The 27,846-nt window shown below is 43.2% G+C and overlaps 1 long non-coding RNA gene across 1 annotated transcript; it reads left to right on the top strand.

Moving 5' to 3' along the window:
* The first annotated feature begins 27,553 nt into the window (after window positions 1-27,553).
* Window positions 27,554-27,846, top strand: LOC124155053. Its single transcript, XR_006864111.1, has 2 exons — window positions 27,554-27,681; window positions 27,760-27,846. It is a non-coding gene; the product is annotated as an uncharacterized LOC124155053 (long non-coding RNA).

The raw sequence follows: 27,846 nt of genomic DNA, 5'->3' as shown, positions 1-27,846 counted from the left end.
GAAAGTTAAAGACAATGATTGTGTGTATTTTTATGTTTTGAACATTGACGATTTACATTTTGACGAGTTAAAGGTGGTGTGCAGTGTTTATGTGCATAAGAATTTGATTATAAAGGTAACTCTCAGGGGCATTGAAATTCCTTCGCATGATTTAATCTGGGTAATGCCTTCTGATCTGAGGCTAACTAGAAAGTCACAATTTGAAAATTTATTAGCACGTTATAAGAACTTGTCTGCATCCAGTCCCAGTGTCAGTGTGAGCTATTACTTAAGAAAGGCTCAGGAAAACCTTGAAGCGGCGAGTGGTTTGGCAGACAATGAGGAAATCGTTGACAGTAAAACACTTGGCATCATTTTAGACCAGATTAAGCTAATGAACTCCAAAAAGCGAGTTTACAATCCATCCACAATTTTGTTTGCATTTATGGTGTATTCTCTGTCCCCCACTGCCTATAATTACTGCAGGGAACATTTGATATTGCCGCACAAACGTTACCTTCAGTCACTCTCTTCTTCATTGAACATTTCTCCAGAAAGTAGCTCAGAAAGCACTTCGCATTACTTGCGTAACGTTTCGGCAAATCTCTCCTTCAGAGAAAAAGTGGTTTGCTTACTAATCGACGAAATGTACGTCAATGGCCGGATAAGTTTTAAAAACCGTAATGTAGTGGGATTTGCTGAAAATAGTGACGAAACCGCAAAAACTGTGGTGAGTTACATGATTGCATCAGCATTTGGGAATTTCAGGGAAATCGTGAAACTATTGCCTGTCAGCAACATTTCTGGAGAGCAGTTGAAAGACGCTACTATGGCCGTTATTGACTTTGTACAGGCTTTTCAGTTTAGGGTACTCTGTGTAATAACTGACAATAACAGAGTCAATCAAAACATGTACAGAACTTTATCTGATGGCGTTACTATTCCCAATCCAAGTTACGAAGGTGAAGTTATTTACCTTACATATGACTTTGTACATATTTTTAAAAATATCAGGAATAATTGGATCAATTTAAAAAATGTTAACAAAACTTTTGTTTACCCTGATTTTGAGACTGGTGCGCCAAGATCAGCATCTTTTGAGCATTTAAGACAGTTCCACAAAAATGAACAGCTCTCCCTCATCAAGGAAGCATTTAAACTCAATATTAAGACTTTATACCCGAGCAGTTTTGAACGTCAAAACGTCAGTTATGCGGACAATGTATTCCACCATACGACCATTGCATCCCTAAAAACTGTACCGGAGTACGAAGAAACATGTTTCTTCTTAGAAATTGTTAAGACTTGGTGGGATATAGTGAACACGAAAAGCAATTTCAAGGGGATTGCAAAGAGGAATATATGGTCTAAACCTATATATAGCATTAATGACAGAGGTTTTGTATTTCTTAAGAGGGTTATACCCTGGTTAATTAAATGGAGGGGGATGGATGGAAAGTTTGGCCTCTCCAAAGACACGTCTTTGGCAATGGAAAGGAGTACATCAGTGCTCCTTTCTATCATTGAGTATTCGATACGAAATTTTCCTATTAGTTATGTGCTACCTGGTAAATTTCAGACTGACAATTTGGAGGAGAGGTTCAGTTTGTATCGGCGATTATCTGGTACTAACTATCAGGTATCTTTCAGAGAAATTCTAGAGTCCGAAAAGAAATTACGAGTACGGAAATTACTTAATTTGGTCAAAGCTGGTAAAATAATCCTTCACGAGGTTGTTGACTCCGGGAAAGAGGTAGAAGACAAATCTGGCATTGCAGATTTCTTACCTATTTTAGCTTCTGACTACTTGGACGATATATCATTGGATGAATCATCTTTGTTGTATGTTTGTGGTTATGCATCCCATTGTTTAAATGTGGCCACATCTTGCAACTTATGCTGTGAGCTGCTTAGTGACTCCAAAGGAGGCAAAGTAAACAATGTTTACTTCGATTCACTTCAAAGAGGAGGATTGTATGTTCCATCGGAATATGTGAAATTGACTTTCATTCATGCATGCGCTGTATTTCAAGGGATTTTGAGTTGTGATGAAATGGAAACAAAATTTTTTAAAGGGACAGCCCAGCAAAAAATTTTATGTGAGCTGGTAAAGTTAAGTGTGGAGAACAGTGGGATATTTTCAAACATTGATCCTACGTGCCCTTGCGGTAGTTTGGTGGGATCCATTTCTCATAAATTAATTTCTATTTTCTGCAACATTTTGTTAAATAACTACACAAAGTTTATAAATGACGAAGCGTTCGAGAAAAAGAGATCGAGCAAGATAAGGAAAATTCAGACTCTTACCAGTTAGTGTGTGAAAGAGAACTATTCGCCTTTGTGAATACAATACTTGTGTACGCTTGTAAATACAAAACTTATTGAGCGAATAAAATAGCTCTTGAAAATGTACTAGTTTTCTTTTCCATAACTGTCTTTCAGTTCTTGCATCCGAGAAGCTTGCCTATTACCTGTTTCTTTGGTGTGTTTATAATTTTACAACTCTTTCCTTAATTCAGATAAAATGTGCATTTCCCCTGAATAATTACATATAAATCCAGGCATTTCCCGGCGATCCTCAAGATCGCATCTACAGAGTTCTTCAAAGGTAAGAAATGCGAAGTACTTACGGAACCTACTCTGAAACTCTTCCCAATGTTATTTATGCATTATTTCGAAAGTTTCTCTCCACAATAATCAGCAATGAATTAAACCATTTATGCTTCCTAGACAAAATATGTTCAGCAGCGTAATTTTTGGCGTCTCTGCGCATTCTTTGCTAATTGTGTAGGCAATGCTTGGATCGAGAAAGAGAATCGAAAGAATCGGGCCATCGTAGGACGGATAGAACTACCTAATCCGCTATTGCGGCGTTGCCAAATTTAACAGCACGGCTCGTAAGCTTAAGAAGGCATTGTATCGCCAGAGAGGTGAGGCACAAGATGCAATCAGCGCCAAATTGCGCTAACTGGCTCCCCGAACGCTCGTTGTCATGTCGTTGTTTACAAACACAGACACGGAAAAAATGGCGGCCTCTTTTGAATCAGTTGAAGTGCGATTTGAGGACCCTGTCGGCGGGAAATCAGTAGCGGCGAAAGTTTCTCCAGCTGATGCCGAAAGAGCGCAAAATGGTATGTGTATGTTTTTATGAATACATGGTTTCATATGAATACCTTGTTTTAAATTTGCTAATTGTATGTTGCATAATGTAGCGTTCAGTTTTTATAAGTCTGAATACTCACAATCTCATTTCATTTATTTTCCAACGGCAGCAGCCAATTTACATTAGTAATACAATAATTTACGATAAGTAATTCAATAATGTACAATAATATACAGTAATAATACACGTTCAATCTACGTTTTATGCGCCGTGAGAACATAAATTACTTAACATTGATGTTCATCACTCTTGAAATCATACAAAAAATTTCTCAGGTTATTCTCGGTAAAATCATTTTCACGGTAAGAATGTTGTTTAGCGAAAACCAGTTGTGGAATTTAGGGAGGGCATGGGGGTGGGTGAGTGATAGCCCCTAAGGTTTTCGGGAATTCTATTACATTTTGGTTTTTGATTCTGAAGCAATATTTTCCAGTGATTTCGGACCCTATTTGTTAATTTGGGCATATTTTTTTCAATTTTCTATTTTTTATAGATTTGGCCTACGCCCAGGCCCTAATGGAGGCCGCATTGGCTCAAGGCAAGCAGTCTGACGAGCCAAGACCAGGATGCCCCAGGGATGGGGCAGATGCAGATGTGGTCTCTGCCTTCAAGCAGGCCACTGTGGCTTCATGCCGCCATCCTCCTCCTCGTAGATACTTACAGAGGGTACGAGGGGGACTTAGTTGGCGGCAAAGTGAGCCATAAGAAGGCCTGGGAGAGAATTGCCAGCGTTTTACGAACGCATGGCCACGACGTAACCGGGCCGCAATGCCAAACAAAATTCAATGGCATGAGAAGAACGTACAAAAGTATCAAAGACCATAATACGAAGTCCAGCAACGGCCCCAAGACGTGGCCGTACTTGGAAGAGATGGAGAGCCTTCTGGGTGAGCGACCTTTCATGGAGCCCATTGCTTTGGCCTCGTCTAGCTCAGGTGTTTCGAAAAGGAACCGGATGGAAGGGGACACCGTGGGCGATAATCCACCACTTATAAGATCACCATCACCGAAGAGGCGTTCCGAAAATAAAAGGAAGACATCGCCTCAGCAATTTTAGAAAGCCGACGCATTGCTGAGGAAGGAAAAAATAAGCGTCACAGAGAAAAAATGGCTCGCCAAGATGTCTTATTAAAAAAATTGGACGACTTGATAAATAAAATATAAATTTTGTGTGTTCATCCATATCAATCATATTTTATTTTTATATATTCAGTTATTATGGCTTTAAAAATGCGTTTAGGTCATCACCCCTTAAAATTCCTGATTTCAAATGCATTGGAATTTAATACCCGGTCCGTAACGTGTTAAAAGATAGACTTATTATATTTTGCAAGGTAAAATTGCTAACATCGCAATTTACCAAAATAAGTCCTAACTTTATAACGACGTATATTAATATATATTATTTTAACAACTCCTAACGACGTAACTGAGCCAAAATGTCATTCAAAATTAAATGGGATGAAAATGACATACAAGTTGATTGAAGACCACAACGCCAAGTCTGGCAACGGCCGGGACCCTAGAACGTGGCCATACTTGGAGGCCATGGAAAGTCTACTGGGCGAATGCCCATATATGGAGCCCGTGGCACTGGCCTCATCCAGCTCTGGAGGTTCCAGGAGAAGACGAACTGAAGACGTGGAGGATGATGCTTCTCCAGCACCACCGCCGAAGAAGCGCCTAGGAAAAAAGACAGAAGACCTCTCCTCAGCCATATTGGAAAGCCGGCGCATAGCTGAGGAAGGAAAGAAAAGGCGCCACCGGTAGAGGATGGCAAGACAGGACGCATTATTGGACAAATTAGATTCTTTGATAAATAAACTATAAATATTGTGTTCATTTATATCAATCACGTTTTATTTTCATGCTTTTAGTTGAAACAGTTTTCAAAACAATACATCTTGGTTGGAACCCCTTATCGGGTTAGTTAATATTTTCTCATGCTTCCGGTTTTGTACTTCCTGAGTGCTGATTGCAAATAATCAAGGTTTGCGAACCATGTGACCTCAGAATCCCTCTTATTATAGCATTTTATAGCATGACTGAAACAAGACTATCAGAGAACAGAGGAAGCGAAATTGAAAAGGCGAAAACCCAGTGAAAGTTGTAATGAATACAATGTTTTAATGGACGATGTGAATGATACATTGGTCTTTGACGAGAATGAAGTTTTATGAGTCAAGCTGAAAATCTGCGCATTTATTATTTCAAGGAAAATGCACCGTTTCCCGAAGAGAATGACCTGATTTTAACTTGCAAATATATTGAAAAGAGCTTCAGGAAAATCCGCTGAATGTCGCTACTAGCGCTGATGTGGAGCGTTCCGCCATTCTCGTTCAAGATGGCGTCCGCGCGACAGAAGGCGTATTGCGTTATCGAATTTAGTCGTACTCAATCAGGGATTGCAGTTCAGCGGGCGTTTTGTATTCGATTTCGGGCTGAACCAAAGAACATTCGATGGTGGTATAAACACTCGTTGGGGGGATTAACCCCCATAAACCCTCCTCCACCCCCCCCCCCCGGGTTTCAAGTTAGGACTTATTTCCCGGGGGCTGCTTTTCTTAGCCTTCATATGAGTAACCGATATTATAATTTGGCGTTTGGGTTTTGCCATGTGTTAATTTGCCCCGGCTTGCGCCGGGCGAGTGTCCCCCTCACCTACCGCTATGCGGCAGGATCATTGGGAACCGGTTTCCTTAGGCTTTCATTTAGTTCACTGTCTTGGTTTGAGTTATTATTTTAGTTCCATAATTTTCCTCATAAGCTTTCTGATGGCATTTAAAACACTGTCATTCATTAAGTTAGTTTTGTTAAAATCTAACTTATTCTTTACCAATTCACTTTTCAGTTCGATTCTCAGATGTTCCAAGTTTTTGCATTCTTTTAACAGATGCCATGCGTCTTCCTTATTGACATCGCAGAAGTGGTATAAACAGTTCAAAGAAACCGGGTATCTCTGTAAAGGGAAAAGTCCTGGCCGGCCACGCGTTCCTGAAGAAACAGTGGAACAAATCCGACGCGCATCTGAGCGGAGACCCCCGCAAGTCTACGCGTCGTGCTAGCCAAAAACTTGCGTTACCGCGCATGACAGTGTGACGTGTATTACGGCGTCGTTTAGCCCTCAAACCATACCGATAACAACTGGCAGTCAACCTTGAGAGGTTGGAAGTGCAGCCTTCGTTACTTGATGAACCTTTTATGTTAACTATTTACCAGCTCCACTGTTACAATGTGCTGAAAACATGCAGATTGGGGGCAGAGATGATGATAAGTATTTTAGCGTGTAGTCCGTTAACAGTTTACTTAAAAATTCAGTGTTAACAGTCCTACTTAAAAATTTTCGAACTGCTGGGGCGCGAAATTTCGAATGTTTTTCGCTCCGTTCCCGTGAGGGAAATCCTGTGCGCTGGTTTGAGCGCTGTATGATGAAATTACTAGACATGTTAAAATGGGATATACCTCAGTCCCATAAGGCTGGAATGACGATTAAGAGTGGAAATTACCAAGATGTTTTCTCTTCATCCCCCAGGCTCCCCACCCACCACGGAGCCACACATTCGGGACACCACACCGAGATCCGGTGTGATCGCCAGGGCTACCCAAGGGTCATAGGAACCTTCGATAGGGGGTCTCCCTCCTTGTGTTAGAACCTCCGGTGCGGGGGCCTTCCTAACCCACACGCCTTCGGCCGCCCTACGGAGACCCCCATATCTCCAGCACTAACCTGTCCTGGCGTACGCTCGAAACGAGCCGCAAGCTCCTGAGCCGCCAGGAGCCTATTGGTCGAGCTTGGCTCTTCCCGGCCGCCCGTTTTGCGGGGAATCCAGGGCCGAAGAGGGGATCGAACTCCGGCCCATACCGGGTTTCCGACGCCCAGCTGGGTGCCGGAGAACTCACCCACCAGGATCCCCTTTTCCCCCACTTACGGGTCTCCACGCACGGCAAGCACGTGGGTGAATCATGACGCCAGATGTTTCGGCTACTCAGAACAGCAGAGTCACATGCCGTCTGGACGCTATCCTAGCTTACGAAGGGTTTTTTTAACGAGTTTGGGCTCGGGTCCGTGGGGGCGCTGCTCCCCAAAGGAAGAGATCACCCTCTTCCCCCGTGCCATTCTGAATAGTTTTTTTCTCAGTTCTACTGGAAACATCATGTGCATATGCGTGAATGTCTACTGGGAGATCGCGATATGCTGTTCCCGACAGCTTTAGGAAGTTCCATTCAGCTACGTTAGATGGAACATAAAAATGTCATTTTAATAGTAAATATGTATGTTGTATGGTATTCAAAAGCTTATTTGGTCTCTAATCAGTTCTATTATCGCTTCACATTTTCAGGACTCCTTGGGAATGACGCGTTGGGGACCGCGGAAATGTTCCTGTCATATAACGACCTTTTCGATTCTCTTAGTGGTGATTCCGGAAGCAAGGTGGACGAGAGGCGGAAGTTGAAGGTGCCGATGACGCAGAGGAGCCACCGCCATCAGATTTTCAGGGACATGATCATAAAATTTGGAAAGTGGAAGTTCATCGATATGAAGAATGGAGGTCGGCGAGTCAATGCGCCATCAAAGAATGGATTGATAGCCACCATCAAGGCCATTCAGCTCCTTTGGGAGGCTTACGGGCATGTGGCACCTAGCATCAGCACCCGCAGTTTCAACCAAGATCCCATCGAAAATCTTTTTGGTGAGGTGAGGCAGAACTGCGGGTGCAACCGCCACCCTAATGCCCAGTTATTTGTCGGGGCACTAAAAACTGCCATTATTATTGGCCTTCTAAGTTCCTCCGCCAGAGGAAATTTTGAGGTGGATGATTGCACCATTCTTACAAGCCTTAATGAGATTGTGAGTGGTGCATTCAGTCCGGACGACGCCTCACCAAATGGGCATCGTAGCCAGGCGTCCAGGGCCTGGAAAATATCGGGAAAGCAGTGGAGGTCAATGGGATACCTGGCTGCTCTAGTATCTGAGAATGTCCTGAGGGGCAAATAATACTCATCTTGCCGGGCAGACATCGTGTCCTCCAGTGAAACTCTTGATGTCCTCATGGTGCTGGAGTCAAGGTGTGGGGAGAGCATCACACCAAGTGAGGAACTTTGTGTAGTCATAGGACAGGTGCTCACTCATATGATGGAGCTGCTGCATACGGGCAGCCATCAAACAAAACTTAGTGAGTGGCTTTGCAACCAGAGCAAAGGGATGTTTGATTTTAATTTCCTTAAGTGCCCTGTGCATAAAAAAGTTATGGAGGGAGATGTTCTTTTTTCGATGTCTGTGTTGTGTCTATTTAAATTTTGTTTTTTTTTGAAAACAAAAAACTGCGACAATTTAATAAATCCTGTGTTTCTTAAAACTTTTTTGAGGCAATATTGTGTATGTATCTTTTTTTTCCTTTTTATGCTCGCATTTCTTAACCCTTGATGTTTCTCAATTGTCTCCTTGCTCGTGAAACCTTTCGTTGGATTCCAATAATTTTCTTATTTATATTATTTTAAGTAAGTTGGTAAGTAACATTTGCAATGCGTGGTACTGGGTGTTTTAGAAGATTCAAAATTACCGCTGAACGAAAGAGCAGTGCCGTCCTACGGCAGAAACGCGAACTAGCATACAAGTGGTGCCATCCGACGTTGCTGAATGTTACTAGCTGCTTCTGGTGAGTCAGGCTACAACGGATTTAACGCACGCATTCACGCCTGTGATCATGTGTCTCCGTCCTGTAGATGCGGTTTTTGTAGGTAATAGGTCGCCTGGGATCCTCATGCAGGATTATCCTCTTCAATGTGCTGAAGCACACTATGTTGTCGTTGGAAACGTTAATTGTTATTCCCGCACTGTACATACTCTATTCTCAAAGGCAGCATCAGACTTGGAACGGACTATATAGGTATAGTTTTTAGGACCTGCCGGTACAAACTCTGATATAAGGCACTTATCTCCAAGGGCAGAGATCTCGTCCGTCATATCCCCCTAAAAATCACCTACAGGTGGCGACCACTCCCCAGGACGCTGAGTGAAGATCACAGAGTCGGTATCATGGTAGAGTGTGCGCCTGTCTAATTTTTCCAAGTGTCTATATAGCTCAAGTCGTGCATGTGCCGTGGTATAATTTGCGAGCACTACGTTACTGCTTGGTTCGGGTGAAAAGACTTCGTCGACCTCCTCCCAGTGAGCGTAGATGACTTCGCCACTGACCTCGATCACCTTTGACACTTCAGTATTTTGGCTTGTGAGTAATGGGTAAAGTTCATTGATCTTTATTATGATACCGGTGCGAGAAGGATTCTCTCTCTGCCCAAACTTTCCCCAGAAGCTGTTCAATATGAGCTTTGATAGGGAGCGTCTTCCGGCGTTAAATTCGATGTTATCACCGTCCAAAGCGATTCCTTCTCTTTCATGAAACTCCTTTAGGTATTTTCTTTTCTTCTCATCAGATGTACACCAAAATTGGGTCACCCACTCGCTTCCTGCTTGATTTTAATGAATCTTTCAATGTATCCGGAAAAAAGCCCTCCTCCTCTCGTCTCCCGAGAATATTCGGTGATGGTATAATGCCATACTTTCTCCATTTTGAGTATCCTGTAGCCCTGGCTGACTGCTTTCTTCACCTCGTTCGTCACCCATGTTCCTTTTAGAGCTCTCTCATACTCGCCATGGTCACGAGTCCTGATTTGCTTTCATTGGCCGGACCGGCAAATAAAGATCTCTTGGAGGGAGCACGACGCACTTTACCAGGCCTTCAACAGCCTCCAGGGGCGGGCATTCACTACCCACGTACACAATTGGATGTCCAACTGGGTATTTTTTGTGTTTGTTTACGGATGGATATAGGGAACATATATCAATATATCTTATCTCCTCCCCTACCCCCTCATTACCATGTGGTAAAGCTTTATAGCGTTTGTCCTTCCGCCGTAGAACGCATCACGAGGGTTCAGAGGAGCAGTTTGAAATATGGGGTGGCTCGTCAGAAATGTTTTTAATTCAGTGTCTCGATCGAACTCGCTGCGGAACTCACATTCCCATTTCTGAGTCACTTTGCAGCCTCGGTCTGTAAAAAATTTCATTTTCTTCTCAGTCGTCTCAGATCTGGACTGCATTGTTTCCGTGCGATTATTTAAAATGGGTTCGTGCCAGTTTTGGTAGCATCTAGGGCATCCATGGAAGAAGCAGCCATGAAATTCAAAAATTCCATTGCCCTCTTCGAAAAACCCATTGACCTTCTTCCCCCATTTTTTGATCTCCCTTCCGTTGGCCGCGTGCTGAATGCTAATACCGCGCTTTCCTTCTTCAACGAGGAACCACAAGATTGCCTCCCGAGATTGTCTGTCGCCACAGCGATAGCCTCCTGGAGGGATTATGGCTATTTCGTCATTCTTGAGGTATTTCTTGCGGAAAACGCGCATGCAGGCACTTGCAATCGTGAGGGCCTCGCGAAAGAGGTCCATGTCATTTAGGGATAAAAACTCGGCGGAATTTCACTCCGACCAAACGTAAGATACTCATATCTTGAATGCAGTACCTTTCCAATTCCTCGGCCATTTTAAATATGTAATTTTTAGCGACCTTCTCGTCATACCACTTTTGAATTTTTTTCCAATTCTTCTCGCGTCATTCCCTCGGTGCCGTAGTGGCTAGCTGGTGGCATCGGTCCTTCATAGTCTTTGTTAGCGCCGGTGTTGAAGAGATGAGGAAAATATCCTTTCGCCAGAGAAGTGTCCAGTCCTAATGCCGACGGAAGCTTAGTCAGGGACATCGGCAGAAAGTTTAACGAGTCGATGAACTTTACTCCTTCATATTCGACGGACATTAGCTACGTTCCACTGGAAATAAGTTTGGGCTGCCAACTCATCTTCTCCACCATTGTCTTAACAATGAAATGGCTATCGTAGCCTTTTCCGTAGTGCGCTGTACAAACAATTTTGGTGAAGCCTTTTTTCCTCAGCGCTACTATGCCACTCAAAAAAGTATGGACTGGATCTGAGCCTTTGAAAACCTGAGTCTTTTTCCACAGCCAGTGCACATCTCCATGGACTCTTCCTCAATACAAATTTCACATGCTGTCTGACAAACCAAAAGATTTGGCGAGTGGAGAAAATGACTCGGCTTTCCAGGCAGTGGAGTGTCCTGTGTGCATTCAATGTCGTAAAAGATGAAGATAAACTTTCCCGACGACTTCTAGAAGTAGAAAACTTGTTCAAAGGGTTCGTCGACATCTGAGGCATCGACGACTTCTTTTTCTTTTTCACCACCGGAGACATGTAACATTTTTTTCCTGCTTGGTGTCTCTTCTAGCAAGCATGGCAATATACCTCCCCGCTTTTATGCTCCCCCTTAGCTCGAAAAAGATTGTATACCCTTTGGCTCATAATGCAAAATTTAACTATTTCGCAGGCAGATTTTCCGTTTCCCCTCTTCTGAAGATGGTTGACGAAGCAGTTCACTCAGTAGATATTACTTTTACACGCGTCGCAGTCAACAGTTGGCGAACCAGTGTCACATGAAGGAGATATCATGCATCTACTGAATTCCGATGCACATTTATGATCATACTGGTTGGAGTACCCAGTCCTACAATTTCTAAAGTAGTAGGAATAACTAAATGCTCCTTTGAGAGAACTACTGTAGTTGAAATGTCTCTCACCGTATATCAAGTCTATATGTTTATGAGCACTTCCGTCAGGAGCTCGCGTCGCGAGTCCCTCGTAAAGGACTCCTTCCCCTTACGATCCCAGAACACGGTTATTTTATACTCTGCTAGGCGATCTTGGAAAGCGGCGGTGTCTTCCAACTCTCCACCGTTAGTAAGGTCAATTCCATACTCCTCACACATTACCTCTGCCCTTTCAGTTTGCAGTACTCCACCACGCCTTGCTGCATGGTCACTATGCTTCGAGATTCCGACGCAAATTGCTCGGGCTAGGCAGGGATTATCACTGTTTGAAATCACAAAAATTGAGTTTTTCATCCTATAGATTCAAAAGTGCATAATCGGTTCTTATTCCTTGCGCCGCCCATCGGCATCTCCACATGGGTATATGTAACTTGCAAAACTCCACTCAATAAAAAGTTCTCGTTCGATTGGATCACTCTCTCGATTCTTCTGCATATCACTTCTGCCGAAAACTGGTCCACCCTGCGATATGACACGTAAATCACGTTTTCAGGGTTTTTAGAATTGCTAACGGACATTTTTTATTTTGCTTGCCCACTTGACTGGTTGAAATTTAAGGTAGTCTTTAACGGGAGCATGTTCAATCTTGTAGTTGCTGTCAAGTTAAGTGAATTTCAATTTTACTAAGAAGCTTCACATTGCTCTTGCCATTAGTCAGTGTAGATGATTATGACCAGGGCTTAGAATAAATACTTTGTTCTTAGAGGTGTTAACATGGGGTAAGAGAAGTTAAGGAGGAGGATATAAGGGTGACTTGATTCATTTTGATATAATTGGTTGAAGTGTTAAACCATTGATGAATGAGAGGACACAGTAAATGGGGCAGGATGAAGACTTCCGAGTTATTCTTTCAGATCCTTGTGAGGTTTCTGCTTCCTGTTTTTTTCATATAAATTGTATTGAGTTGGTCAAATATGCTTCTTTACATACATATGGTTCCGAAAATCGACTCCATCGCGTCTTTCAATATTTATGTTCCCAAAACAAATCCACGAGAATCGCGACAGTAAACCTTAATCACAGATCTCGCACTTCCCGCTTCCTCCGAGTGGTGACGATCGACTCTGACGGCGTAGCTCGCAGCAGAATCTTCTTTGTATTCAAACTGTGCCTTCGCACCTCACCTCTTGCGCCGACAAGGCGATGATTAGGGATGAATGGACCTCGAAGACCAGGTAAAACGGCCTGGTACTCGTTCAAGTCCCTCCACCAGTGAAGCCACTTGCTCCGTCACTTTTCGAAGAGTTGGTGAGTATTGCGGGACACTTAAAAGATGGACAGCGAGACCGTCTGAGACACAGAGACTGCTTGGAGGGCTCCACTGCACACAAGACATATGAACGAACACCCATCTTAAAAACACGGCCTTATATATCGAACACAATTGGATATTCCAGAACGTTCGAGGGATCAGGAACACTTAAAAAAGAAATGGAATTATGTTGTCGCCTACATTCGTCGCTATTTCGAGAATCCTTAAGGGCATACGCCCTCGGTTGACATCTCTTGATGTATTCCCTACTATAGCACCCATATCACCTGTGATGTCTGTCGAAGACATGTCGCGTCATGGAGAATTAGAAAAGCGCCGAAAAAAGAAATGGAAATGTGTCGTCGTCTACATTCGTCGCTATTTCGAGAATCGTTAAGGGCATACGCCCTCGGTTGACATCTGTTGATGTATTGCCTACTATAGCACCCATGTCACCTGTGATGTCTGTCGAAGACATGTCGCGTCATGGAGAATTAGAAAAGCGCCGAAAAAAGAAATGGAAATGTGTCGTCGTCTACATTCGTCGCTATTTCGAGAATCCTTAAGGGCATACGCCCTCGGTTGACATCTGTTGATGTATTGCCTAATATAGCACCCATGTCACCTGTGATGTCTGTCGAAGACTTGTCGCGTCATGGAGAATTAGAAAAGCACCGAAAAAAGAAATGGAATTGGGTTGTCACCAATATTATTCGTTACTTCGAGAATCCTTAAGGGCATACGCCCTCGTTCGTCGACTCTTGACGTATTGCCTATTATTGCACCTATGTCACCTGGCATGTCGGAAACCAGTCACGTTATGGTAAATTATCGAGGCTTCTCCAGCACAGCTCTATTTCACTCCCTCCATGAAGAGTACGAGGGATTTCCCCGTGTCTTTCTCGGGCAGCGTATTTCCGAAACCTCTCGTCCCCCTCCCCAGCATACTCAAGGACGCCTCCTCTCCACTACTGCTTGGGCCGCTTTTCATAAGTAGTTCTATCTCAGCTCTGGTATCATTGAGGTTATTAGTGCTCATCGAAATGAATAACAGCGAATCAACGATATTCACCAACGAGGAAATCGCAAGAGAAGTAAGCACTTTGCCCTTTCTTATGTTACATCCATTCCGACTTTCATTTACTTCGAAAAATAGCCGGATGAGAAACTCATGAAATCTTTATTTCAGCTGCGGACCGCAGAACTTTATTCCTGGGGTCCTGATTATTCAGATTTCGAAGACTCAACGCTTTTTAATGAATTCCGCTGCTCGACGCCCGCTGCATCAACCGACAGAGAATTCCCTGACGGATTCTGGTCCCCTGATCTAAGATCAGTGGCAATTGGGGCAGAGACGGAGGATGTCGTCAGCTCAGCAGAGACAGTCCTCGTCGGTGAGGATATTTGCCCTCAATCGAGAACCCCGGATACTAGCGGAGAGAAGGATTTAGGAATGATTCTCTCGTTCAGTCTGCCCTCGTCCGAAGATAAGTGCGAGTGTAAACTGTGCGATAATTGTACTAATGATATAGAGAAGAAAGTTACGATCAGCTTCCCTGAAATCTTAACATTCCTGCTGCACGTGTGAATATGAGCAGTACAACAACTGGATACGCCTTCACCGAGTGCACATGCATTATGTGTGACAATTGCATTATTTTTTAGACAAGTGAAATCATTACAGCCTCTTTCAGTATGTATGAGTGAGACTATTCAATAATAATATAAATGTTGTAAAGTACTTAGTTCCTTTTAATTCTATACCCTGTATAACTTTCAACCCCTTGCAATTATTCATCGCAACCTTCGGACATTACTGCTTTAACAATACTAAATTTTATATTACGCATGTTAAAAACCCTCCAGATACCTCCACCTATTGAGTTTCGACAGCCATCGCACATAAGAACTGGCACATACCCGGCGGGGAGTGCGAGTGATGTGATAGAGTGGGTGAGAGTGATATTTTGGGGGACTTTGTGCCACGGGAGTCAAGGATCACACTCAACACCTCGAAAGTACCCATCTTTTGTATGCATTGTATACGTTGAAAATGACTGTTATTTATGAGATTATTTTTGTACTTGCTTCTTTTAATTACAGTTACATAATTTATTTTGTTTATAAACCCTATGTAAAAGCCTTAGTGCTGTTTTTGGTGTTAAATAAATAAATCAGGATACGTTGCATCAGAAACGTGTCTGCTCGGCCGCCTATTCATCGACGGACGGGAGGGTATATAGGCAGGATGACGCCTGGATAGGAAAGTTGGTCGGAAATTTGCAAGTGGTAATGTGCCGCCATACCTCTCGCGCTCGTGCGCAGTATAGAGACTAAGGGTGCGGTCCGTTGAATGCTACCAATGCTTCTGAGCGCCACCGACGAGCTCCCAATTCCAATATTCGCTACGGAGCGCTACAGGTTAAGCTGTGACGCCATGGTAAACGTCATACACCCGTTTCCCGCCTCGCTCCAGACGCTCCTGTGGAAACTAGTATCAGCGTAGGAGCGAGTCACTTTGTGGCGGAAATTCGAAGGGAGTGATCGTAGAAATGAAGAGCATGATAACTCTACAACTGTTGGACGTGGAGTCTGGGCACGTCTTTTCCTTGAAAGTAACTCCGGCAGTAGCAGAGAAGGCGCACATGGGTAAGATATCCTACATTTATATAATTGTAACTGAGTTTAAAAAAGTATTTATAGTGGAAGAGCTCGGTTGCAAATGCGAATTTTTTCTCTTTCAGACATGGTGTTCGCCACTAATTTATTGAAGTTTGTGAGAGGACAAGGTATGTTAGCACGTCTTTATGAAATGATTTAATAAAACTATTTGTCTCATAGAACGTGTATTTCTTGTTTCCGCATTATTCTTTTCATTTTAGAAGACTTAGTTTCTGAACCACGTGGTCCGCCAATAGTGGATAAATCAATGTCTCTCCCGTTTTATTACTCTTATAAACTCATGTGTTATCATGCCATCATATCAAGTTAATGTTCTGTGTAACTTCTAAGACAGGTCATTTATTGTATCATGTGTTTTGTAGATACATTTCGTTGGAGCCATGAGACTTTCCTCCTCCTCATGCAGACGTATAAAGAAGAGGAGCCGATGCTGACCTCTGGCAAGACGTCTGCCAAGAAGGTTCGGGAGAGGCTTGCGGATGCACAGAGGGCCAATGGCTCTGCTGCCACTGGTCCTCAGTGCAAAAGCAAAATAAATGGTCTGAAGAAGAACTAGCGGTCAATTAAGGACCATAATCAGAGGAGTGGGAACTCGAGGAGAACGTGGGTTTATTTGTAGGTATTATACTGCAGAATTCACTTTCCATGCCACCCTGATAAATGTTATTTAGGTTTGACATTTTTGTTTTTTTTTATACTTGGTGTGACTCAACCTTTCAGCTGATAGTCTCCTTTTTCGAGAAGGAGCCATGGATGGCTCCAGTGCGAGCCGTAGACACTACTACCATTGGCGAGTAGGATTCCTTGTCAATAAATCTGTAGCGTTCAAATCATGTCGCGCTACCGCCGAAAGGCAGCACCGTCTGGAGGGAGACAGGCGGAGGACCCTTAGCGCCGGCAGGGTAACGGTACCCTATTCCCCGTTTACACTACGATCGTATCGACGTTGATCCGTACGCGCGTAACCTCAAAACGTCGTGTAAACGCGCAGAGTTACCATCGTAGGCCTTAGTACCTAACACTACCGAACTTACGATGGTGAGCGCTAGTGCACCGAGAAAAAAGAGTAAGGAAATGAAGATCGATACATAGTCTTTCAATTTTTATCCCGCCTTTTTAAGGCTGGAGAAAAAGAAATGGAGGGAGATAAAGGAAAAATTTTTCCAACGAGGAGGTGGAGGTGCTACTCGCTCTGTTCTCTGATAATGACATTCAAAGAAGGAAATTTTTTTGTACAATATTTGTGGGTATTTAGTGATTTCATTCTTCGTAAACAGAGTAATTCCTATCGCTCCTTACTTACTACAAATTGTGTTGAGCACATGGTGTCATTTTTTAAATACTAATTTGAGGTATGGTGCTTGCAAGTAGAATGCTATGATGGTTGTTTGGAAAATCATTAACCACCTGTACAAAGTGGATAGAATTGCTCAATTCACGTTAACGTCTTAGGTAATCAAACCGCAAAATGCTAAGTGCCTCACTGATATTCTGAATTGATTACGTGTTTATAACTTAGGTATTCAAACATAAAAGGTTACCGTGTGATCTACCCTTCCTAAAGTGTCTTGGTAAATAGAAAAGCGTAGCAATGTATTTATCTTTCGTGTTCTAATCAAACGCTGAAGTGCATGTTCTTTCGCTGTCCAGGAGATGTGCCTACGTGAAAGTAATTACGGTCCTTCACTCAACTATCATGGGTTTCATCTTTTTCCTTGTTCATCTTCCTAGTTCATCCATGGGGTATTCAAGATAGCGGCTGTTGGTCACGTCCCGCAATGTAGCCTGTGCAATAATTCGATCGATGCCGCGATCAAATACGTGAAATGCGTCTATTGCCCTCGTAGTTTTCTTTCTAAGTGCACGGGGCTCAATGAGCTCTCTCCGAAAGGGTTATCAGAGTGCCGTGACATTTACTGAAAATGTTTTTCTTGCCGGGTATCGGCCGTTAATATCGGCAACATGGCCGCCGATATTGAATTTCTTAAAGAGCAAGTAAATAAGCTGAAATCACCTGAAGAGTCCGTTATTCTGAAGCAACGAAAAGCTGTTACATTTTCGGATGCTACGAAATCTACATCTTCAAAAACCTCGTCACCAGCCGCAGCTTTCCACGAACGACCTATAGTCCGTAGTGAAAGTGAGCGGCAATATCCTGGATTGCCCTGTGATTTCCGTATAAAGGCCTCTAAAACCATCGCCAACGATGTTGCTAGTCAAAGTGCGACACATTTACGTGATGAATCGTGTTGTGATAGTGAGATACAAGTAACAGATAACAAATCTAACGTGTTCACTACCGTCAAAGCTAGACGTAAACGTCGCCCGGCCCCGAGAATGGGCACCTCAATCAAGGAATCCTCGCTGAAGGGTATTCCCAAGCTCTCCCATGTGCATATCTGGAACCTTCCCTTATATATCACGAAGGAAGGTGTGCTTCAGTATATTAAAGACGAATTGCCCGATCAGGCAAATGATACTCCCGAAATTGAACAACTTGTGGTCACTAGAGGGGAGTATGCCTCGTTTCGCATAACCGTAAGTGATGATCTGGGTGCCAAACTACTCACTCCTGGTTTTTGGCCTAAATATGTTTACTGGGGAAACTTTTTTTTCCCAAACCTTGGCCAAAATTGCCGGCGAGTTAGCCAGAAATCTTCACCTTCAAATGTTCTTCATATTAATATTCAGTGCCTTAGGAACAAGCTACTTGAAATATAAGTGCTTATTTATCAACACCAGCCTGATGTGATTTGCATTAATGAGCATTGGCTCACGGCTACTGAACTTGATTCATTACAGCTACCCGGCTATGTTGTGGCCGATCCACTCTAAAAAATGGTGGAGTTTTAATTCTTGTTTCTGTTAATTTTAGCTATAGCTCCGTAACCTTCCCTTACAGCTACCTCAATGTTGAACAGGTGTTTGAATGTAGCATGACCAAGGTCCAATTCTTCGATTTTAGTTTTATTACTTCAACCATATACAGTTCTCCAAGTGGTAATTTCAATGTTTTTCTTGATAAATTTTCCAGCATGCTGAATAATGTGTACAACTCGGTTGAAAAACAATATTAATTGTCACTGGTGACTTTAATTGTCACTGGTGACTTTAATTGTGACCTCCTTCATTGCTCTAAAGAAAAATCAGAGCTACTAGAGGTTCTTTTGTCTTATAATATAAATGTTACTACCAACAAACCCACCAGAGTCAGATCCACCTCTGCATTAGCTATCGACAACATTTTCACAAACATTGAATATCAATTTGAGAAAACTGAGGTTATAATATCTCATATTTCTGACCACTACCTATTAATCCCTACATTCACTCTAAATGCCTCAAACAAGATGATATTGCAGTACAAAAGAAATTTTTCTGATGAGAATGTGAATACTTTCTGTAATTTACTCATGTCACATGACTGGTCCAATGTTTACTCCATGAGCTCCTTTGAAGATGATTTCCATTGTTTTTATTCAATTTATGTGACCTATCTTGATTATTGTTTTCCTGTACTGCTAAGCAGAGAACTATAAATAACTGCTAGAGATGGTTAATACTAGAGATGGGCCATTCGAATCGGCGAATCCTTCGTATCTTAGAAAATATTCAAGATTCGAAAACTCGAATCTTTCATGCTTTGTTCGTGATTCGAATCTTCGTCAAACTAGCGGCCAATAACTGCGACTCAAAAACGAAACGCGAAGGAGAAGAACGGTGAATGTTGAATTTATTTGCCGGAATATGTTGTAATTGCACTGCAGTTCAGTCACGTCACATCAATTAATCATATTCATACGTCATATAAATTAATAATGAAACACTCTTTAATCTAAAATTTTGAATACGAGAATCAGCTGAGTCACTGCTGCAGAAGCTTCTCCGAATGTAGCAGCTCTATTTGTGACTGAGGTTCTATAATGAAAAATTACTATTTTTTCAGAATGGTTTTTGTCTCTCGAATTTTCAAATTACGATCATCTGCGTTTTTATGAATATATTTGTCTTAATTAATGATTCACAAATAACTATTTACGAGACTGCGCCAACCGCTTCTCTGCTACAGTTCGTAGAAGTTGTATCGTGAATATTAAAACTTCTCTTGGGAGTAAACTCCGCCAAAGTATTTTAGTTCGCTAAAAACCTCTAATAAAACTTTTAAAACACTGAAGCAACAGCTGGACCCTAGAATCAAAACGACTGCTCGCTCATCGGGCCAATTACCTACGCACCATTGTCAAAACCTGTGGTGATCGTTCATTCCTCAAGCAGAAGGTAAGTCGTTTTCACAAGAAATTTGCAAACAAAGGAACTGATTTTTTATTTATTCAAAGTAGTGATGGATGAAATAATCGAGTACTAACGCATATTATTGATCAAGTATAATAGACCTTATGGATGCATAGTCATGAAAAATAAGGAAGACATCGATTATTTATTTTCAGCCCAAGGTTGGAGTTCACCGAATGCGCACAGCATTCTCATCTCTGACCAGCAGCTCTTCATATAATCCCATTACATGGCATCGCCTCGAGCATCGAATATTTGGAACTATTACCAAATTTCAACCAGTGAAAATTATGCTATATGTAATCTGTGTTCAGTAAAAATATCTAGAGGAAAAGAATCGCACACTACTTCTGCCATGTGGAAACATCTGAAAGCTAAACATTCGTCCAGGTTTCAAAAACTGAAAGGGTCAAGTGCATTTACACCAGTGCTGACTCCAGCTTCTCCTACATTTGGTCCTTAGTTGTCAGAATTGATTCCCCAACCAAAGGTATTGGTGAACCCACTGCTGATGGTAGTCCTACATCGATTAGCTCAATTCCTAGTCCAGATTCTGCTGCTTCCTCCTGTGGAGAACTCAGCGTAGTAGTAGTAGTATTTGGATTTAGGGTGCGTCGACGGCAAGGTCATTTTGCACCACTACTGTGCTATTTAATTACAAAAGTTATGTATAAAGTAATCTACTGCATCTGATGTCTTCGTTGAAAGTGTACATAATTAGACTTTATTAAAAATGTTTATTTCTCTGAGAAACCGAAATGTACAGATTAAGTTGGTAGGGTTGTCTCCTAAAAGGGTTTTTAGGTCTCCCCCTAGATTATTTCGTCTTCGCGCTTCGCGGTACTTAACACAATCTAGCATGATGTGTCTAATACTTATGGACATTTACAATCCCCACATTGGGGAGGTTCCTTCTCTTCAGTAAAGAGATACGCATGGGTCAGGGGGCTGTGCCCTATCCTCAATCGTGTAAGTACTACTTCCTCTCTCCGATTACTACGAGCTGAGGAGGGCCACGCTGCTACCATGTCCTTGATGCCACGGAGCTTGTTATTATTTAGAATCCTCCATGACTCCCTCCATTTTCCAAATACCACGTTTCTTAGAGATGCTCGTAAGTCCTCGTGGGGAACCAGCGTTGAGACAAGAACTTCGTTATTCAGAGCTTCCTTGGCCATAGCGTCTGCTATCTCATTCCCGGCTATCCCCTCATGTCCCGGGACCCACAGAAAATGGATATTCGAACCCTTTCTCGAAAGGGTCAGCAGGAGAGAGTGTATTTCTTGCAGGATCGGGTGCACGGGTGAGAAGCCAGAGATGGCTTGTAGCGAGCTCCTGGAGTCAGTGCATATGACAAAGGAGCCGCCGTGGTCACCTAGGGCTTCTAGAGCTGTCCTTATGGCATAAAGCTCCGCCGTGTACACACTGCACATCGGGTGAAGCTTCGCTCTGATGTTCCCGTGGATAGGGGAGAACACTGCACATGCACAAGCAGAGTTATCTTTCGAACCGTCAGTGTAAACGGGGGTAAGGTTGGGGTGATTCCATCGGAACATGGCAAACAAACGCTGGTACTCCGAGGGAGTTGTGGAAGACTTCGGTCGAGATCGTGAAAGAATATTCACCACCGGAGTGGGAGTGATCCAAGGGGGGTGTTCCGAGAATGAAACAGGATACACTTCAGGTAGCGTGAATTCGCATCCGCGAATAAAATCGTTAAAACGAACGCTTACTGGTCTGGTTGCTTTAGTCCTTCGGTTAAAAACATTAATAAAACGGGGTTTAAAAAGTAAACTATAACATGGGTGACTCGTCATTGCTAAAATTTTGGAAACGTAGCTACAAAGAAGCCAGGTCCTTCGGTAGCATAGAGGAGGCTCGCCTGCGTCGGTATATATACTGGGAATCGGGCTGGTCCTAAACGCCCCAGTGCATAGTCGCAGACCTGCGTTGTGCACTGAATTAAGTGCTTTCAAATACGTTTCGCGAGCGGACGCATACACGAATGAGCCGTAGTCTAATTTCGACCGCACCAGTGTGCGGTAAAGTAAAATTAAGGTGGTGCGGTCTGCTCCCCAAGATGCGTGGCTTAAAAACTTTAAAATGTTCAAAGACTTCAAACAGTTTACCTTGACAGAATTAATGTGCTCCTTCCAGTTGAGTTTGTGGTCGAGGGTCATCCCCAGAAAACGGACTGATTCCACAAATGGGAGGTTTCTACCACCTAGGTGTAACGTGGGATTTACATGGACGCCCCGAGTGCGAGAAAAGTGAACGCACTTTGTTTTCTCCAAAGAGAAAAGGAAGCCGTTATTTTGGGTCCATTTGTGAAGTTTATTGATGGTGATTTGCGCCATACGCGATGCATTCACGACCCTACATGATCTGCAGAAAATCGCGAGATCATCCACAAACAGTGACCCTAACACTGGCTCCTTGATGCAGTCAGCTATGTCGTTGATCGCAATAGCGAACAACGTCACGCTCAGAACGGAGCCTTGGGGAACTCCGTTGTCAAGAGGGTAAAAGTTTGACAACAACTGTCCCGTCCTTACTTTAAAAACACGGTTGGTTAAAAATTTTTGTATAAAAATGGGCAAACAGCCTCTAAAACCCCACTCGCGTAATACGCGTAGAATCTTACGTCGCCAGACCCGGTCGTAAGCCTTCTCTAAGTCGAAAAATACACCGACTACGTGTTGGCGGAGAAGGAAGGCTTCTTGGATGAAATTTTCAATTCTAACCAAGTGGTCCATTGTGGAACGGTTCCGTCTGAATCCGCATTGTATCCTAGAGAGGAGTTTTCGACGCTCCAGCCACCAAATGAGACGTCGATTTACCATTCGCTCCATTAACTTGCACAGGCAGCTGGTGAGAGAAATCGGTCGGTAAGAATTCGGATCAGCTCGGTCTTTTCCATGTTTTGGGATGGGAACAATGACGGACTCCCGCCAGGACGGAGGAAAATCCCCATTGGCCCAGAGCTGATTAAAAGTTTCAAGGATTTCCAGCAACGCCGATTCCGATAGATTTCGGAGGAAGGCATTGTGGATCTCGTCGGGTCCTGGGGACGTGTCGTGGGAGTCATGGATGGCAGATTTCAGCTCCCAAATGGTAAATGGCATATTGTAGTCTGCCGTTGTTTTAGGCTCCATAAAGGATATAGGGACGTTCTCGAGCCTTTTCTTGAGGATCGCAAAAGAAGGTTCATAGCATTCGTCGCTGCTCACTTTGGCGAGTAATTGGGCGAATACGTTCCCTATCGCAGCTGGAGAAGTGATAACCTGTCCTTCGACTTCTAGGAAGGATATACCTAGATGCTGGCTGCTACCCGATATGCTCCTCACCTTACGCCATACCTGTGCAAGTGGAGTCCTGTGGTTGACACCGGAGACAAAATTCATCCAAGAAATCCTCTTTGCGTCCTTTATTACCTGACGCGCTTTCGCTCTTAGTCGCCGAAAAGCGGAGAGATTATTTGCTGTAGGATACTTGTTGAAAATTCGGAGAGCTTTCTTACGTTTTTTAATGGCTTCTGCGCAGGTTTCATTCCACCATGGCACAGCATTTCTTGGAAGGATGCTTCGAGATCGTGGTATGCTAATTTCGGCGGCTTGAATGATGCTGGATGTCAAAAGATTTACGTTTGTTACACAGTCGTTGTTTTTATCCCACACGTAGTTAAAATTTGAGTTAAAAAGATGCCAATCAGCTTTCCGGACAATCCAACAGCCTGGTCTAATAAAATCGGGGTTTACATTTTGCTCCCTTTTGATTAAAAGGGGAAAGTGATCGCTCCCACTAAGATCCTTATGCACAGAGAGTTTGAGTTTATTGACCAAACTAGTCGATACAATACCCAAGTCAATGGAGGAAGAATCGCCGCTATAAGAGTTAAAACGGGTTTTCTCGCCGTTATTGAGTAAAAATAGGTTAAAATCACTAATAAAACTTGATAAAATACGTCCCCTGAGGTTGCACTGTCCCGGGGTGCTTCCCCATAGCCGATCGTGAGCATTAAAATCTCCGAGTAAAATAAAAGGCTGAGGTAGCTGGTGAACAAGGGATTCTAGATTAAAACGTGTGACGGGTGCACCCTCCGGCAGGTAAACGTTGCACACCGTTATCGCCTCGGGAGCGTGCACCGTCACCGCTACCGCTTGGAACGGTGTGTTAAGATTTATTCGGGAGGTGTAAAGAGCCTCCCGGACAAAAACCGAAACTCCACCATGGGCTCGTTGGCCGCTGGTATCGTCCAACCTAAAAGCGTTAAAATGTTTTAAATATCCCTTGTCCGTGTCCTTAAAATGTGTTTCCTGCAAACATATACAGGACGGGCTAAAATCTCTGATTAAAATGTCTAGCTCCTCCTTATGCCGATAAAAACCGTTACAGTTCCACTGTATGATAAAAGCCATTAAAATAGGGAATAAGTTAAATAAATACACTAAAACTCGATCACTAGGCTAGAGGGAGACTTAACGCTTAAAGCGTCTGTTCTCCTTAGCCTTCGCCCGGTTTATCTCTGACTCCGAGATATCATCTTCATCCATGGATTCTGGTAGGCTATGTATAGCCTTACCAGATGGACCGGGGGACTGGGACTTCCCACGCTTGTTTTGCGTGGTCCCGGTGGTGCCTGAGTTGGCGTTCTTCTTCGAAGAATCCAACACGGCGCCATTTTTCCCTGTCGGAATGTTCTTTGTTACCGGTTTAGTAGCCTTATCCGGTTTGGCTTGGTTGTTGCTGTTGTCCGTTGCTTTGCTCTCTTTCACGTTCTTTTTGTTTCCTTGGCTTACATTGTTATTATTATTGTTAACTGAGGTGTCTACTACTGCAGCGTACGATCTTGAAAAGGTAGGTGCCATTAACGTTCTGAATTTTTTGCGGGCTTCAAAATAGGGTAACTTCTCCACAGTCTTGATTTCCATGATTTTCTTCTCTTCCATCATTTTTGGACAATCACGGGCGTACACTGGGTGTGTACCCTCGCAATTGACGCAGGATGGATCTGAGGTGCAGGAATCGCCGTCATGTTTATCTTTGCCACAGCGTGGGCAGGTGGCCTTGCCCTGGCATCTTGTAGCAATGTGGCCGAAACGCTGGCATTGGAAGCATCTCATAGGACTTGGGATGAATGGTCGGACTGACACAGATTCGTAGCCCACATATACCTTTTCGGGAAGTGTGTCGCGTGAGAATGTTAGGATTACAGATGTGCTATTTATCAGCTCGCCGTTCCTTTTAATTTTTAATCGGCGACAGTCTATTACGCCTTGTGGAGCCATCTCCGTCTTAATTTCATCATCGGACACGTAGAGGAGGTCATAGTTGCTGATTACACCCCGGCAAGTGTTAAGGGTGCGGTGCACTTGGACCTTGACAGGGATATTATTAAATTTCTCTAATGCGAGTAATTTTTCACTTTGTGCTTCGTTTGTTGTCTGTATTAGGAGCGTTCCGTCTCTTAATTTTTTGGCGGATTTTAGGTCACCCGTCACTGTTGCTGAAAGGACTCTGCGTATTAAGAAAGGTGACACCTTAGTAAGGGTCTCCCCTTCGTTTACACATTTCATCACAAGAAATCTGCGGCAAGCGGAAGCTATATTTACTCCCCCGTCCGTTTCCGGACGGGATCTTTTGGTTGGAGGAAGATTGATTGTCTCCATGAATGCGTAAAGAAAAATTCATCCCCTGGGCTCCCCACCCACCACGGAGCCACACATTGGGGACGCCACACCGAGATCCGGTGTGGTCGCCAGGGCTACCCAAGGGATATAGGAACTTTCGATAGGGGGTCTCTTTTGGGTTAGAACCTCCAGCGCGGGGGCCCTCCGAACCCACACGCCTTGGGCCGCCCTACGGAGACCCCCATATCTCCAGCACTAACCTGTCCTGGCGTACGCTCGGAAGGAGCCGCCAGGCTCCCCAGCCGCCAGGAGCCGATTGACCGAGCTGGGCTCTTCTCGGCCGCCCGTTTTTCGGGGAATCCAGGGCCGAAGTGGGGTATTGAACTCCGGCCCATACCGGGTTTCCGACGCCCAGCTGGGAGCCGGAGAACTCACCCACCAGGATCCCCTTCTCCCCCTTGTACGGGTCTCCACGCACGGCAAACACGTGGGTGAATCTGGACGCCAGATGTTTCGGCTACTCAGCACAGCAGAGTCACATGCTGTCTGGACGCTATCCTAGCGTACGAAGGGTTTTTTGACGAGGTTGTCTCCCCGGTGGGCTCGGGTCCGTGGGGGCGCGACTCCCCAAAGGAAGAAATCACCCTCTTCCCCCCGTGCGGGGGAGAACTCAGCCCTTTCAGACAACCTCCAGGGAAACGCAAGTTATTATCTACCAACCAACCAACTCTGAGATCATTTCTTAAGAAGAAATAAATGCCTACATGGCAGAAGCATTGCTTCCGCCATCTGCAAACATCTTTAAATATTGGAAGGTCAATGATAAGTACAAAAATTTGAGGAAACTCGCAAGGAAGTTTTTAATTTCACTCATGTCAACAGAATTCTCCGAAAGACTATTCAGCACATCAGGAATCGTAGTCGATAAAAAACGGAGTAGGCTGGACCCAGAGAGAGTCCGCATGCTAGTTTTCCTGAATAAAAATCTCCATTGAAGTTTTTAAATTTTTTGTGGCCCAAAACGATTGTTTTAATTATTCTTAACCTTTGATTGTATCTTCTAAAAAAATACATATTTCATGTAAAAGTGTGTGTTCACAAATTCATTTCCTGCCACATGAAGGTATGAAATTCAGCAACAGTTTAAAGCTCCCTCTTTTCAAGCATTGCTTCTCTTTTCTTTGAATTAATAATCAATTTATTTGGTGGATTCGAAAGATTCGAGAAAATATAGGATTCGTCCCATCTCTAGTTAATACCATTAGTACATCTCCCCTTATCAAGGGAGAGAAATTATCAGTTTCAGGAAAATACCATCAATGGTAATATTTTGGAATAAGCTATCAAAGCATGTACTAAAGTTTGGTCACATTATTGTAAATTGTCAACTAAGGATGTCATTTTATTAGGAATAATACCTTCCATTCACATGAAACCAGGAGATGTAATGACATTCATGCCATATTATAAACTTAACACTGGCATCAAGGCCGTGAAAGAAGTATAGGCCGCCGGCTTACCTAATGTTGTGGATAAGAAAACGCGTGAAGACCCAGTGGCGCTAGTGAAAATTCATCAAGTTCAGCATCCTATTCGATATCCTTCTTGCTATTACCAACATAATCCTTTTAGTGTGAATTACTTTTCATTGGCAAAATAAAGAGCAGTGCAGCGGAAGAAACACATTTAAAAATTGTTTAATGTAATCTGTGGATATATATAAACGATATTTTATACGGATTGATGCATATTGTGCAAAAGTAACCTACGCCACTGTACTAAGCGAACATTGTGCAGTTGCTTCACTTGCTTATGTAGTTGTTGACAGAAACATTCGTTTTGCTCGAGGTATTACTCAGTTATCTCGTTTTCAGGTCAATTATAACATGAAAATAAGTGGAAATAATTATGGATGTTCGATATTCGAGAAAGAAAAGATGTGCCCTTGAATTGAATTTCTATCATGTGGAGGTGTGAATGTTGGACGTGGTCAACTCTATGGAATAGGTAATTATTTTAATTAAATTTATGAATAGAACCTCTTCGATTGGGCACCTTATATCATTTGCTTTTTTTTCTTCATAGTGTAATATATGCTATTATTCATCAATCACATATAGCATGAGACATTGGACGTGTATGGTGTATTTTGTTAAGTGAATATTGGCGTAA

The sequence above is a fragment of the Ischnura elegans genome, chromosome 3, assembly GCF_921293095.1.
Source record: "Ischnura elegans chromosome 3, ioIscEleg1.1, whole genome shotgun sequence".
NCBI lineage: Eukaryota > Metazoa > Arthropoda > Insecta > Odonata > Coenagrionidae > Ischnura > Ischnura elegans.
This window is presented reverse-complemented; position numbering and strand designations above follow the sequence as displayed.